This window comes from Eupeodes corollae, chromosome 1 (assembly GCF_945859685.1).
Source record: "Eupeodes corollae chromosome 1, idEupCoro1.1, whole genome shotgun sequence".
Taxonomy (NCBI): Eukaryota; Metazoa; Arthropoda; class Insecta; order Diptera; family Syrphidae; genus Eupeodes; species Eupeodes corollae.
In genome coordinates this window covers 23,575,260-23,591,961 of record NC_079147.1, presented here as the reverse complement: position 1 = coordinate 23,591,961, position 16,702 = coordinate 23,575,260, and the positions used below count along the sequence as shown (strand labels likewise).

Here is a 16,702-nt window from a genome sequence, read left to right as displayed (position 1 = left end):
AGAATTCTTCACTTTTTCATCATTTAAATGAACGATAAGAAACTAATTTGATGTATTCTATATTCAGCCCTTATTGTTCTTTTTGCTATCCATTAAAAATTAGTTATTCTGTTTTTTCTTTTTATATTTCCAATTCATATAACTTGCCCTTTTAACACCCATCGCACACGTTTTTCAAAAATATAAATTTTAAACCCATAGATCTTTCAATATAAGTCTCCCTACCGCTATATGTCCGTCGGAATGATGCAGAAATGCGAATTTCGCCAGAAGCATTTCACCAATTTTCTTCACATTCATTTCATAGTAAAATTTAAACTAAGGGAAGCCCTACATAAAAGGGATTGCACATATGCGGCTGCATCATCAGAAGGGTGGTTTATACGAACAAAAAAATGAAAAAATACTATTTCCCTTTCCAAGTTCGTCTGCACTGTCATGGATTTTTGCAATGTTTTAGTTTTTTTACTTTTTTGTCTTGTTGTTGTTGTTGGTTGTGCACTGTGCAGTGCATCCTCATGCTCCATACACTGCTATATAGCAAAAGTAACAACACGGAACAAAAATGGGATTGGTTTAAAAATGAAATGGAAAAGCTTTTCGGGGTTATGGAATAATGGCGAAAACCCTAATGTAATATACAAACAAAAAAAAAACCCTAGCAAGCTCGGGGCAGATGGGGATGAAGGGGGGTTTTTCATTTCAACTTTTATTTCGCCTCCCTTTTATATAGGTATATCCTTTTTTTTCGTTGTCATTGCACTTCCTCTTAAGTTTTTGGTGCAAATGCAGCGGAATTGTTGCTTTTAGCTGAGCCAACAAAGAGGATATACTATACATTGGGATAAAGGTTGGAAGTTGTTGTTGTATTGTATAAGGATATATAGTAAGAAGTATGTATAGCCATCACAGCGAGAAAGGGTATCATGTTTTATTTTCAAACACGAACTTAAACTTGCACATACGTCAGGCTAACAGCGGGCGCTAACGATGTCATGACAACGCAGACGAGTTACGTTATTGTTGGTTGTTCTGGGTATAAGGTGTGTATATTCACGTACTTTTTTAATACTATACACAACCATCATAGAGGGGTTGTTTAGGGGTTGGTTTTCCAATTTAAAGGTGTATCTAGATGCATTTATCAGAAAAGCTTGCAGCAGCAGTAGCAGTAACAGCACACTCTTGTTTGTGGATTTTGTAACATTTTTTTTTAAATTTTTTTACTTGATGTTGTGTAAAAAGCGTTGATGTTGAAAAGTAGAAAAGATTTATACCTACCTACATACAAAGTGTACCAACATATAGACATTTTTAAATTGGAGGATATAAGATAGGTGCCATGGGGATTTTAATGGAAAAAACTCTGCTGTATGATGAAATTGGGAATGGAATTTCTTTAATAGTCAGGTCATGGAATTCATTTGTGAAAAAGTTTTGACTTCTAGAAGATGAGTTTGTATGAAAGGACTTAAATTGAGAATATTCACATTTTTTGAATGTCCCCGATTCATGAGTTATTAAGTTCGAATGATTGATTTTAGGATTTCAAAAATATCAAAAGTTTCGACGAATTTTCCAAAAGACACCTGTTATACAATTACCCATAATAAGCCTTCAAATACCTTCCTTACTATCAAACCTACACAATGTTATACTTTATCACAAATTAAAGAGTAAATTCTTCCGTAATTTAGAATAAACATATCACACATTTGAATGCCAAATGGCGCTAAGTATAAACCATTGCAAAAATGAACAAAATCTGATTCTAATATGACATCTGAAGTCCATCAGATTCAATGTGTTTGATAAGAGCTACGTTGGCGCTGGCGACGACAAGGAGAACAGACAACAGCTACTTAAGCAGACTCTTTTTATTTATATGCATAAGTTGATAGATGCGATGCTTTCTAGGCAATAAATTTAGTTTATATTCTTTATGAGTTTAAGTTTCATGTATTGCATATTGTGCCTACACCAACCATCAAACACAGAAAACTAGGTCTCGAGAATATTACTGAAGTAATGCATTTTTTAGATCTTAGAAACTAAATCTAAAATAAGAGACAGTAGAAAATATATATCCCAGGTATAGGTATACAAATTAAGAAGGGGAGGTGCCTATGTCCAATATGAAGTGGCCTTAGTTCTGAGTGTATTTAAAAAATAATATCACTCTATATCTGAAAGTATCTATCTGTGCCAGAGAAATGACAACAAAATCGACCGTCGTGTCGTCGAACGGCGCGACAATATAAATGAAAAAAAAAATCAACTATAGATAAAATTGTTTCGGAAAAGTGACATTTGAAATGATTTATCACCCTCCACCGAGGCGATAAAAATATTCTTTCTATATATAATTCTAGTACGTATCTACTTTATGCAACCGGCTGCAGAGAGAGTGATTGTATTTGTTTAAGGCATCAGATTTGTATTGAGGGAGGGAATATAGAACTGAGAACTTCAATAATTAAAAAAAAAAGTGAATTTAGATTGAGTATTTGACACTCAACTGTACTTTAGTGCAACACGAAAAATTATCAACCTAAGAATTTATGTTGTGTGTGTTCATTCTCACGAAAGTTTTGGATGAATTTTAAACCTCTGGATTGTACTCATATATGAATTACAGATTCAGCAATATAATTTCGCTACCGGAACAAAATAATCCTTTTTAAAAATGAAGTAAAAACATTTTAAGCTTAAATGGCGCCCAACTCAGGACCGTGTAAATTTGAAAAATAACTACAATTTTGTAGTTATACTGATTGGCAATGTTTAAATGCGATGCTAATATTTTATATTTAATTTTAGGAACTATGTCAATCACTTCAGATAGTGACTGCATCTGACCATAGAGCAGAAACCTTTGATAATTGTTTCTTTGTTTTTTAAACAATATTTATTTCATACTAGGCTGAATTCAGACTGAGTATTTGACACTTTACTTTACATTAGTACAACACAAATTATAAATAAAAGAATGTATGTTGTATTTTTAATTCTCACGGTCTCAGTCTTGGATGCCCTTTAAACCTGTTCCATAGTGATTTATTTCACAATGTATTTTACTTATTTATGAATCACATATTCAGCGATATAATGTCTCTACCAGAACAAAATAATCTGTATGAAAAAATTGAGAAAAATCATTTTAAGCTTAAATGGCGCCCAACTCAGGACAGTATAAAATTGAAAAATCACTACAGGCTGAATTCAGACTGAGTATTTGACATTTTACTTTACTTTAGTACAAAACGAATTATAAATAAATAAATAAATGAATGTATGTTTTATTTTTAATTCTCACGGTCTCAGTCTTGGATGCCCTTTAAACCTGTCCCATAGTGGATTATTTCACAGCTGATTCTACTTATTTATGAATCACATATTCAGTGATATACTGTCTCTACCAGAACAAAGTAATCTGTATGAAAAAATTAAGAAAAATCAATTTAAGCTTAAATGGCGCCCAACTCAGGACCGTGTAGATGTGAAAAATCACTAAAATTTTGTACTTGTAGTGATTGGAAATGTTTAAACGTAATACTAGTATTTAATATATAATTCCGGGAACTATGTCGAAAATTTAGATAGTGACTGTATCTGTTTAGGGGATCAGATTTGTTTTGGAGAAGGGGACATAGAACAGAGAACTTTTAGAAATTGTTTGTTTAATTTTTGAGTAATATTAGTTTCATATAAGGCTGAACTCAGACTGATTATTTGAAATTTTATTTTAGTACAACACGAATTATAAATAAAAAAATTAAGGAATTGATGTTGTATTTTTAGTCTCACCGAAAGTTTTGGATGCCCTTTAAACCTGTCTTACAGTTGATTATTTCACAGTGGATTGTACTTAATTATGAATCATATATTATATATTACCAAAACAAAGTTATCTGTACGAATAAAGAAAAAAAAAACATTTTAAGCTTAAATGGCGCCCAACTCAGGACCTTATAAATTGAAAAATCATTCAATTTTGTTCCTTTTGTTGTTAAAATGTTTATTAGCAATACAAATATTGTATATTTATATCAATTAGAGAGCGATTGTTTTGTTTAAGATATCACATATATTTTGGAAAAAGAAATATAGAACATGGAACTTCCAACAATGATGATTGTTTTCTTAAGTAAATTTTATTTCAAATAAGACTAAATTTGAACTAAGAATTTGTCCATTTTCATAGTACAGTGGACGTCCAATATAACGAATGCCCGATATAGCGAATTTGCGATATAACGAACGCTTTTGAAATTTACATTAACATCTCTAAATAACGAACGATGATAAAAATTTACTATCCGATATAACGAACGCGTAATATATATTGCCTTAAAATGATTTTTTTTCTTGCCATTGTGATCTGTGCATATATTTTTATGTCAACACATAAGTTTATTCTCGTACATATGTATGTGTGTGGCGCGAAAGGTTCAAAACTATAACAAGCTTTCTGTTTTTCGTTAAGTCTTCACATCGCCTACTAAAACATTTTTGTTAGAATTCTTATTTTTTGGTTTGTCTATCGCTATGCAGTTTTGAATTTTATGTACGGTCTAACACACACATATTCAATGACACGACCTCAAGATAATGTTAGCAGTTTAATAATGTTTTTGTTGTTTAAAGTCTCGTCTGGTTGAAACGCTCCGTAATAATTTTGTAGATTTAGTATTATGTACAAAATATTAAAATGAATACAAAATCTCAACGTACTCGGCTTTCATTAAAAGACAAAGTCAAAATTATTGATGAGTGCAACAAAGGCGTTTCACTTAAGGAAATTACAATAAAATTCCGTGTGCCAAAATTATTAATAAAATTAATAAATAAACCACTTACTTAAATTTTTTTGAATGGAAAAGTCGATCGATATAACGAACGCTCTCGATATAGAGAATGACCTCGAACATTATATCATTCGTTATACTGGACGTCCACTGTATTAAGAGATTTAACAACCAAAAATAAAGTTATATATTTTATATTCTTTGTAACGGTATTTTTTCGATACCCTAAAACTATCCGTTAGCTACTTTTTTCACTTTCGTAATATATTCATTTTTTATTCAGAGGTAACGAGATCAATGTCGGTACCAAAAGCAAAGTCACCTGTTTGAAAAACGAAGATAAGAAACTTTAAGCTTAAGTGGCGCCCAATTCAGAACTGTGTGTATTTAAAAAACCGTGGAATTTCATGCTTATTAACTGCTTTTTGGTATGTGATAATTCTTTAAAGTTAGGTAAAAAGGTCTTAAAGTTAAAAAATTGCATCTTAGGTTTTTTGACTTAGTGTAGTAATATTTATTCTAAACCTTGAGTTTAATACTAAAAACTTGAGTCTGGATCTAGATATCGTATTATTTCGGCAAAAATTTGGCAAAAGTTTGTTTTGATATTAATATCTGGAGTTTATTCAAAATGTGTGACCACCAATTTCTGTCTTAAGTCCTTTTTGCCTGAGGTCAAAGAATTGTAGTCTTCTAACACTTTGACCGAATTCTCTATGGTGACATTTTTTTTTGTCAATAAGGTTCCTTTTACTCTGCTTTACTTATATCAGTGCTTAATTCTAATAACATTTTGTTTTTTGGCTATAAAAAATTATTGTCGCGTAGTCGACGTCAGAATCATAGTATATTGCGTTTTTCCGGTGTGTGGAGGCAATGGAAGTGGTCAGTAACATGTTGTCGACGATGCGCCGACGTCCACCGACGCACAGAAAAAATACGATTGCCGTCAGCAGTCACAGTGTTAAATTAACTTTAGTTTTCTTAAGTAAATATTCGAAGCCTACAATTAAAAAAACAAATGTGTTATATTGAATTCCGGCGTTTTGTTTTGCATTCCTACCTTTCAAATCTATCCCCTTACAGATTGTAGGCTCAATGACACTAAAAGAGCAAAACAACACTTAACCGACTTAACTGGCGCCCAGTTCAGGATCATATATTATTTAGAAACCATACAGTTTTGAACTCATAGAGCTTAAAAATTTGTCAAACTCCATGCTTTAGATGTAGATATAGTGTATAATAGAATTTTAATATTTGACATATCTTGAAAAAGTATCTTATTATACATTCAAAAGCGTCAAATCGTCTACTTGACAGAAAAATATTATCCTATTGTGTTACCAAGCTAAAGTCGTCTTCATACAATTTTTTAAGTCCTCCTTTATTTTCTTATTTTAACTTAAAAGAAAAATCTCCATACATTCTTTCAAGATAAAATTCTAACCTATCTAGTGAGGAATTTAAAAACAAACAAAAGATATTTTCCATAGATGAAAAAAAAACAATTTTCTCGCGCTCTAAAATACACGATTTAGTCTGTTTAAACACCAAAAACTACACCAATTAACCTCCCGCCATCTATTTGTGAATATTTTTACTTCATGCAATTCAATCTTCTATACCTATCTAAGTATCTATACCTATGGATGTATACCTAGGTTAGTTAGGTTGGTTGGAATAGTATAAGTATCTATATTCATATTGGTGTATTGTACTGTATATGGTGTGTGCTTGCCTGCCTAACTGTATATCCCCCTTCATTTTGTGCCATTCATTCCGCAACAACACTCATTACAAAATATCAAAATGGCAGGTTGGGTCTTAAATTAAGCCCACCTCTCTTGTTAATACTTCTCTCTATACCTATATAAAAATAATAAAACAAAATAAAAAGAAGAAGAAAAAGAAAAAAACTAAACATGAAAACAGATAGGAAGGTAGGTAGGTAGGTAGATACAACTCCTCCCCACCCATTCCTATACAAACCTATCTATCTGCACTTTGTACTGCTTCGCACAAGTTTTTCTCTGTTGTTTTTTTTACTTTTAATTCGCGTATCTATGAGGTGGTGGCTAGGCTACGTATCTATGCTTTGCTATGCCCACCTATGTCTGATGGAACGGTTGTTGTATGTTATCTCATTTTCATTTATTTATTTATTTCTCTTTTGAATTAATTTTTATTTTTTATTATTTTTGCTTCATCATTTCACACACTACACTTTATACCTATGCCATATAAGTTGGGAGGTAGGTAGGTATACAAAGGTATTAGGTACCTACCTCATTTTTCGTCTCGTCGCGGTCGTCTCGTATAACCGTATCTATCCATTTCCAATTTTCTTTAGTTTTTTAAGTTTTTCTTTTATTGCGCTCGAAGCTCAACGAAGGAAAAATTTTAAAGTGCGATGAAATTTTAGAGCAAAACGAGAAGAAAGAAAGAAAAAGACAGAATGCTGTTTGGCCACAAAGTGCAATTCCATTATTAGAGATACTTTTTTTTCTACTTTTCTTCTTATTTTTATTTTATTTCATTCGCGTGGAGAGAAATAGTTTTGCTTGGCATGAAAATGATGAAGAAAAATGCAATTTTCTTTTCTATTTCTTTTCAAAAAAAAAAAAAACAAAACGACTTCAACCTCTAAAGCAATTTTCATTCGTCTTTTCATTTCATACATTTTGCAAAACAACAAGAAAAAGTATATTTCTGCTTAGAGAGAGAGAATCACGCAAAAAGATACAAAACCACACACACATTCAAGTAATATAGTGTCGTAGTATTCAGCTCTTCAGACGTCAGCTTTTGCTTCAAGCCTTCAAGTTGAGAAAAGACTCTTTAGGGGAAGCTATCTCAAGTAAGTGTATGGGCATGGGGTACCATTTATATCTCTGGCAATGTGTTTGAGAGTGTGTGTTGTGTGTGTTTTATAAGAAAAAGAATAACCCCAGGCTGTGGTGTGTATAGAATCAACATCGCAACATCAACACATTAATACAAAAAGAGGGGAACAAATTTTAGTGATTTAGTTCTCGTATCAGTCACTTGTAGACATATTGGCAGCACTAGACGTTATGAAGATTTATGTGAGAATTTTACTTTTTGATAGAATTTATTATATTTTTATATTCACTTTGAAACAACGACAACACCTTCTTCAATCTTTAAATCGTAAAAAAATAATAAAAAGAAAAATAAATAAACGGCGACGGTGGCGGCGTTATTCATCTTTGTTATGATTTTATTATTATATTTTCATGTTGTTGTTGTCTCATTGATATTTTTATTTTTTGAGGGCGGAGTAGACAGATTTTATTAGAGAAAAATATAAACCTTGCCATAGGACGTAGCTTAGATACTATGGCGGTATCTAGAGATAGATTAATACGTTGCTATGATATTTGACATAATATTTTTTGGAAATATAAAGAAAATGATATATTTATTGGGTTGAAGACTTTGTGTTTCTCAAAAATAAAAAAAAAAGATGAAAAGGTGTTGCATTGAGAAATGGTTTGGGTAGGTTGAATTAGGCACATCGGTATCTAAAGTTAAGATTAAGTGTTTTTGAGTAAAAATAGACTTGATTTATTGGAGTGAAGCTCTGGATGAGTTAACTGAAGTCAAATGTGTCGGTAGAACAATGATAAATAAGTTAGAAGATATTAAAATTCACATAGAGTTAATTCTCAGATATTTGTTTTTTGCCGTCGGTTAAGCAGTTTCCAAAAGAAATTTAATTTTTAAGTAGAAGAAATACTTAAGTGGTATTAAAAACCAAAAGACTGCATGAGGCTTTAAGCCCTTAATTTAATTTGTTGAGAGAATACATAAAACAGTACGAGTAAGTATTAAAAAAGTTAATCACTTGTAGAGCTTCAATTGTGTAAATAAGCCGTAAGGCCAATAGATTCTAGTATCCTAATCAGTTCCTACATTTTCTAAGTAACTTTTAAGATAGGTAGGTTTATTAAGAATGGGGCTAATATAGTCTTTAAGGGTATCAGAATGTAGGAATACATTTAACAACATTATTCTTCCGAACTAAGACTAAGACTCTTTCTTTTGTTTAAATCTAAAGAAGTAACGTTTTCTATAGAAGCTTTATGTACATATTTACACAAGAGCCTTTCAAAACTTTCAACCGACAGGTAATTGCGATAAATTATAACAAATGAAGCATTTGTTAAAGCTATTTTATTAAATAAGAATTCGGTTATTTTGAACGTTTTTAACTTCTTACTTTTTTAACATTTTAGTTAAGTTTTATTTACTAAATGGATTTTCAGTTCCCGTAATTTTGAATCTAAAGATCCTTTCCACAGATAAAGGTTTGCTGTTTTTCTTTTTTGTTAAACTGTCACTGTTCTTAGACGTCTTTAGATGCACCGTTTTTAATGTTTTAATACAATTGAAATTTTAGTCTATAGACACCATTCCTATGTGATAGTCAATTCAGGGATAAAAGGGACCTACAGTTTTTATGCCGAATCCGAAAGACAAATTTTAGAGAGCACTTTTCTTGGTGGATTGGCAAATTTATCGCAAGAGGCAGTACCCGTAAAAAAAACCTAAAAATGCACATGCAGGGATTAAACCTAAGATCAAAAGTCCTAAACACTAAGTATCACGCCACTACTACTACTGTCAAGATTTAACTTAATAACTGTACTACAGTCAACATTTTACTACAGTTTAAAAAGCAACATTTATTCTTTGAATCCACAGTTTCTGTCATTGTAGATCTGTCACTGTTATAACCCGTGTTAAGATGCAAAGTTTCTTGAGACAATAGAATTTAATTATTTGGGTGGTTGAAAAAAGATTAAAATTTCTGATATTTAGTAAATTGTCAAATATTACGTTTTCACTCCTGAATCTGTCATCTTTTGACATTTCCTTGGGCTCAGATAAAAATATCTTATGTGTCGAAATTAGTCTCGCTCGTCTCTTTCGTTAAATACTAACAACTTGAGTCTAGAACAACTCCTGAAAGTCATATTAATTTAGTCTTTAGGCAATAATACAGGAACATTCATATTTGTTCTTATATTAAACTTTGTGACTACATTTTTTGCTAACGTCAAAGATTTGACAAGTAATAAAAATCATGATATTAATAAAAATATAGCAATGTATTCACTCAAAAAATTGTGAATATTTAACAGTCACAGTTTGCAACAGTAAAGAAAACAAAAAAGTTTCATGACCGTGTTATATCTCAAAGAGGTGAAAATAATTTCCCCGAGATTTTGTGACTTAACACCTTTAGACCATTACGAACCATTTTAGGTCTACGTTAATGCTCCACAATCGATTCAAAACCCCTTAAATGAAATTTGTTAAGTGAAGGAAATTTAAAAAAGAAAATTTTCGAGTTTGTAGTTAAAACTTCATGAAACAGAAATCGTGCTACAACCGTAGGCTTTGGGGACTATTTGACTAATTTTCGTTTTCCCAAACATCCTTTCCTCTTTGTAGTGAAATAAACACCAATCCATTAAAATTCAAAAATAATCATTTCTTTTAAATATTAAAGTGAAACTTCTTATTGGAAATTCCTAATTAAGTTTAAGCTATTGTGAATAAATAACAAACTGTCACTTTGACATTTTGCTGAATCGTTTGTTATTGTGAATTTAGATGGCTTTTTTAGGGAGCTTAAGTAAATTTTGGTTTTTTGATGTTGGATTTCTATTTGAAACGCTGTTAAAATTCAGTAAAATTAAGAATCATGACCTCTCCAAAAGGATCCTCCTCAAAGTTGTTAAGTATTTTCTAAAACTTTCATTATTAAAAAAGAAAATAATACCAAAAATATGAATAACAAAATAACTTAAATAACTGTAATCTGTTGCTCCCGCAACCAACAAAAAAAAAAATAAAAACATAAACAGGAAACTTTTATACGATAATACGACAGATGAAAACCTCATAAGGATATATCCCGAAGGATAAATAGAATTATAAAAAAAATAACAACATTAAGAAAAAAGAAACAATAAATTCTCATTTAGTTCATTCATTCGCATCATCATCATTTGGTGCGTCGTCGTGTAGAAAAACTTAACTTAACAAAAGTTGAAATTACATTTCTCTCTCTAAATTGCAAAAGTATATATTTTTTTTGTTTTTGAATTTATTTATTTTTATTTCACTTCCTTATGGTTGGGGTTTTCTTTTATTTAACCGTTAATGCTATGTTCCCAAGAGAATGCCCATAAGACCAAATAGTAAGTAAAAACAAAAAAATAAAAAATACGAACTGCTAAGAGCACAGGACGACACTTTTATTTTCCATTAAACATCGTTATCGTTGTCATTTTGTCAGTCAGGGTCGTATCTGTCAAGGATACAAATCAGGCGATACCTTAAGCTTTAATAAGGGTGGTAGATATATTTTATTGAAGGTAATTGAAGTTTTGTTCTATTACTGTTCTATTTTAGCATAGAAGCTTTTGTATCCTTTCCCTTGATAAAATCCTGCTTTGAGAATCCTACAAAATTATTATGCGACCTAAGGCCCTCTTATAGACCATTTCGCCTGTTTTCTGTAGCCTCCAAGAGGGTGTAAGGTATAAAAGTTATAGGATGGTGGTAATTTTTGTCATCATGCAAAATAGAAATAATAATTTTCTTTATTTTTATTTTATTTCTTTATACACACAGAGAAGTCATCATCCGCGGTATAAGGTGCCACCCTCTTTGTAATTTTTGTTTCCATTTTTGTATCCCTGGATGATGTCTGCTCTGGTGACTTTATGTGTGGGAGAGTTCTATAAGGAACTCACCTTTATTTAACAAAAGAAAAAAAAAACTCTAGTCTGTTGATGATGCAAGACTGCATTTTCAGGAATGAAATGTAATCCAATAGTGTTAAATAGGGTAAATAAAAAATATACAGACAAGGCGTGGGGTGTCAGTTTTTTTCTACTTTATTCATTCTCAGGGGTGACACTTTTTTCATTATAAACCATCCAACCACCAACCTTTAACTTCCTATGCAAAACAGTTTGTTTACTTCAAGACGAGGAGGGTTTGATGCGATGCGGTCCGACGCGACACGGTGTAGAATATTTTCTTTATTTTTTTCTTTCAAAATAAACCAACTTTGTTGTTAATTTTTAATGGAATATGGTTGAGTGATGATCTCGATTACCGAATAAACATATTTTCCTTCCTCATTACGAGAATATTCACCTATACACTACCATTATCCTTCGAAAAGTTTGTGTTTTTCCCGTGTCCTTAGTCAATATTCATCTGTTTCATAAAATTTAACAGAAATTGCTATTTAAAAAGAAAAAGTATCTTTAGGTACTGAACTCTCTGGGTCTGGATGACACCCTCCCATGAAAATTCCTCCACCACACACAAAATTTATAAAAAAAGGACAAAATAAACAAAAACAACAACAACAACAAGAGTTACAAAAAAAATATAAAATTGCATTTTTTATGAATTATTATTACTTTTTTTATGGAGCATTTAATATTAAATTTCTCTATTTCACTTTTATCCCCCAAAGTGGTGGTGGCTCATGGTGGAAGGTAGCAACTATAGGAAGGAAGCATCTATGCTATACTCTTTTACGTTTTACCCTTAGCGAATTCAAAATAAGGGACACACAGAATATAAAAAAAAAATACGTTAGCCGCCATAATAATTGGCAATTGCAGTGTTATTTTTGTTTATATATCTATAACAACAATAACTACAACAACAACAATGGTGACTCGTTTAGGGGCATTAAAGAAAGTGGATATCACGTGGTAGCTTAAAAAACTGATGATGGTTTTTGGGGTTTGGCTCTATTCATGAGGAGGAACATAAGCACGAGGCTGAGCTCTAGAAGAGAAAGTTTTGAGTTTAATTATTTGTTGGTGTTATTTTTATTGTAAATAGTGCAATTTTTGGGGTTGTTAATAAAAAATACAAATCTGGTTTTTTAAATTTTGCTTTAGGAGGGTCAAACTCCTCAAGGGTGATGGTTATATTATCAAAAAGGGGACTCAGAGAGAACTTTTAGCTTGCAGTTTCTTTGCAAAAAAAATCTCATGAAAATCGTAATTAAATATATTCATTTTATTTAAATAAAAAAAAGGTTCGAAAATCTTATAAAATTATTGTTTTTTTAAAAAGTATGATTGTTATAGATATATTAAAAACTTTAAGCTCAACTCATTATTTCATAGTTTTCGAGGAGATCAAGCTTTACCTTTTAAACCATAAGTGAAAAAATTTTGATAATTTAAAACGAAGCAGAAAGATTTGGTAGACAAATATTAAAAGACTTTAATGAACTATTTTCTTTATTAAAATTTTAAAGTGACGTCTTAATTACCATTTTATCATAAATAGCTTCCAATATGATTCAAACTAAGGAAAATAGTACTGCTTAAGTTTGATACTGAACATTTTGTTTCTTAATTGCAAACAAATTAGGTGTTTTGTAGAGAACCAGGGCCCTAGAGACTCTTAACCATTTGTTGTGTGTCATTAATGTCATAGATGGAAGGGACCTACAGTACTTATCCGATCATCTCATTTTTGGGAAACCATTTTTAATGACCTTTATTGAAGAATTTGTCAATTCCTCGTAAGAGGCAATACCAAACTTTAGGTGATACAGGCAAGGATCATATTAAGCTCTAACCTTCACGCCAAAGAAGTATACGAAAGTTTTCTCAATAGTAACATTAATACTATTTTGTGATTTTTACATCATTTCACCAACTTATCAGAAGGCTTATATGTCTCATGGCAAACAACACGGTAGGCTTAAATCAGATGTGTTATTCAATACAATAGAATCGACAGGTTGCTGGCTGAAGGATTAACACAAATAAGACCGAAGTAATGACCACGGGCCAAAGCACAGAAGTGTTTCTAAAGCAGGGGACCATAGAGGAGGTCGAGCAGTTTAATTATCTGTGAAGTTTTATAGCTCTCGACGGCGGAACGGACCTGGATGTTAACAGTAGAATAAAGTGGAATGTGGAACTCTAGCACAATATCGCTACGCACCAAGTTGAAACTCTTCGAATCCAAAGACAAATCAGTGCTTTTATATGCTTCTGAAACATTTAAATGCTGTACCATCATCTCTATCAGACTACAAGCTTTCGTTAACCGTTGTCTGCGTTCTATTCTTAAAATCCGTTGGCCGCAAACCATTACTAACGTTGAACTGTGGAATAGGACCGGATAGAAAAAATTGGACATCATGCAACGGAAATGGCGTTGGATAGAACAATCTGTCCAATGGTATTCTCAGGGTAATAGATGCGTTGGAAGACCAAAGACAACTTGGAAGTCATCAGTTTTGAAGAAGGCTCGGTCTCAAGTATTCAATCGTGGTCACAGCTGAGGTCAGTTGCTGTGAATCGTGATAGTTGGAAGGATCTTGTTGCTGCCAGGAGGAGTAAAAGCGCTGCTGTACTTGCAGCTTTACAACAAATTATATAATCAAAAGGCTTAAATAGATGACAGAACTGTCATAACGACTGTTGCTAGTCTCGTCTCGATCTCTTTATAAACGAAAAATTTCAGTTTCCTCTCGGTATCGGTCTCGTATAACTGAGTCTCGTCTTGGTCTCGGTTTCGAACTCGCTATTTTCCCCTCAGATGTATCTTCGGAAATCTCATCTTGCCAATGTCTATTTCTAAATTTGAATTCCGTCAAAGAATCAATTCTAAAGTTGTAACCATTTAACAGTTTAAGGGTTAGAAAAATTTTGACAATCATTTTTGCACATAATTATACATTTTTTTTTTTGAAATAATATCAACATCTTATAGAATTCGATGGCGCTTGCTTTTCTGAAATGGAATTTGATAAACATACATTATATTTCGTCACAAATAAGTTCTAAAATCATCCTTTTCTGATCGACAGTTATAAATTAAAATTTTTTTAACTTTCTTTATACATCGAAAACGTAGCGATTCTTTAATAAAAACTTATAGTTAATGGTTAATCCTTAAATACAAAATTTTAATTTTAATTAAACTGATAAAATCAATCCTAAAGCTTGTGCACTTTTGCTATGATATACGCATCTTCTCGGATAGCCAAGCTGCGTTAAAGTCCCTAGAATCTGTCTACACTAACTCACTAACAGCCCTAAATTGTCGATCATCTCTTACGGAGATGGCTACACAGTTCAACAATTACCTTCTCTGGATGCCTGGCCATAGAGACTATCCAGGAAATTGCAAAGCTGACGAACTTGCAAAAAGCGGAACAACTTTGCTGGCTCACAATGCTATCATAGGCATACCCTTAGCTACATGTAAATTCATGCTTCAGGTGGAATATCTCCACCACCTGTTTAGCGACCAAACTAATTTGGCGTAATCTTAGCGCCAGGCGCTCAAAACAATTAATCTCTCTGAGTAGATTGCACATTAAGTACGTTATTGGTGTCCTAACTGGGCATGCTATTCGACTTGGAGCCCCTGCAAATGATTTTTGTAGGAGTTGCATGGACGAGAAGGAGGAGGAGACAATCTCTCATCTTCTGTGCACATTACCTGCCTTATAACAAGGACGTAGAATCCACATCGCAGACTACTACTTCAACGATACCAGCGATCTAAAAAATTCTGACATCATTTGCCTCCTACGCTTCATTCGGAGCTCCAACTCGTTAGACGAGTTAAGCTGATCAACTGACTCATGTGCTATCACAATGGACCATACTTTGGTCTAAGTGTGTTAGACTTCCAAACCAACAGCCACTTTAACCTAACCTAACCTCTATTTGTTCAGCTGTCACGTTTTAAGCTGTACTGTATACTTTGATATTTACCTGATTTCTATAAACATTTCGAGGTTTTCTTAAACAACGCATTTGAATCGAACACAAAAATGTTTAAAATTTTTGGAATCACATAATTCGCATTTTTAACAATATATTTCCTTACCGTATTTAATTGTTGCAGAAGTGGTCACAATTTGCAACTGAGGTTTTGTGATTAAACATCTTAAAACTTCCTTTTTAAAACCTCACACTTAAATAGTAAAGCCTTTACGAATCCTCCAGAATTAATTTAAGGCATCAAAGATAGAATTCGTTAAGTTCTTTAGGACAAAGAGACTTCAATGAGTCTTTTGGTAATAGAAAACTTCAAAAATGGTGTTTGCCTTAAATGCTGTAGCCATAAAGACCATATGGCTGAAGTTGGCGTTTCAGGATTAATTACATACTTTCCTCTTTATAATTTTATAACAATTTTTTGACTTTTCTTTTTCAATATCTAATTGAAACCTCTTCTTAAAAAAATCCTATCATAATACTCTTTTCTTTAAAATGGTTCATCTAAAGCTTGTAAACATAAACAGAAGCAAGTAAACCTTCATCAAAGTAACGGACCAATTAATTTAAAATTTTAGAAATTCTAAATGTATATGAATTCAGCAAATTAGAAAAATTTAACTGATAAATCGTTCAGCAAAAAGATATCTTTATTATATTACTAAAACGTTTTATTTAGTATATTTTCATATATCTTATACTTCGTTGAAAAAGTTATTATAGATACTTAAATGATAAAATTAATTTCACCCTGAAGAAACGTCAAATTTAATCGACATTTTAATCCAATTCAATCAACATCACCTTATTAACATAAGTACCCCTAATGTGTATACCTGTCATTAACCTAAATGAAGCCATTCTATAATTTTCTAACTAAGTAGCAAAACAAAAAACCAAAAAAATAAAGAAATATAATAAAATCATTGATCATCCGATCATCATTTCTGCCATAAATTTATTTTCTATGATATTTTATCAGATCAACATTTTATATATTAGTAGCAGCAATGCCGCAATACTCGTATCTTAACATAGTTTTTTTTTTTTTTTTTGAAAAACAGACCAAAA

The 16,702-nt window shown here is 31.8% G+C and overlaps 1 protein-coding gene across 1 annotated transcript in view; it reads left to right on the top strand.

Annotated features, from left to right (window-relative positions):
* LOC129953776 (homeobox protein homothorax) overlaps positions 1–16,702 on the top strand; it is a 332,104-nt gene that overhangs the window by 228,740 nt on the left and 86,662 nt on the right. The window lies entirely within an intron of this gene.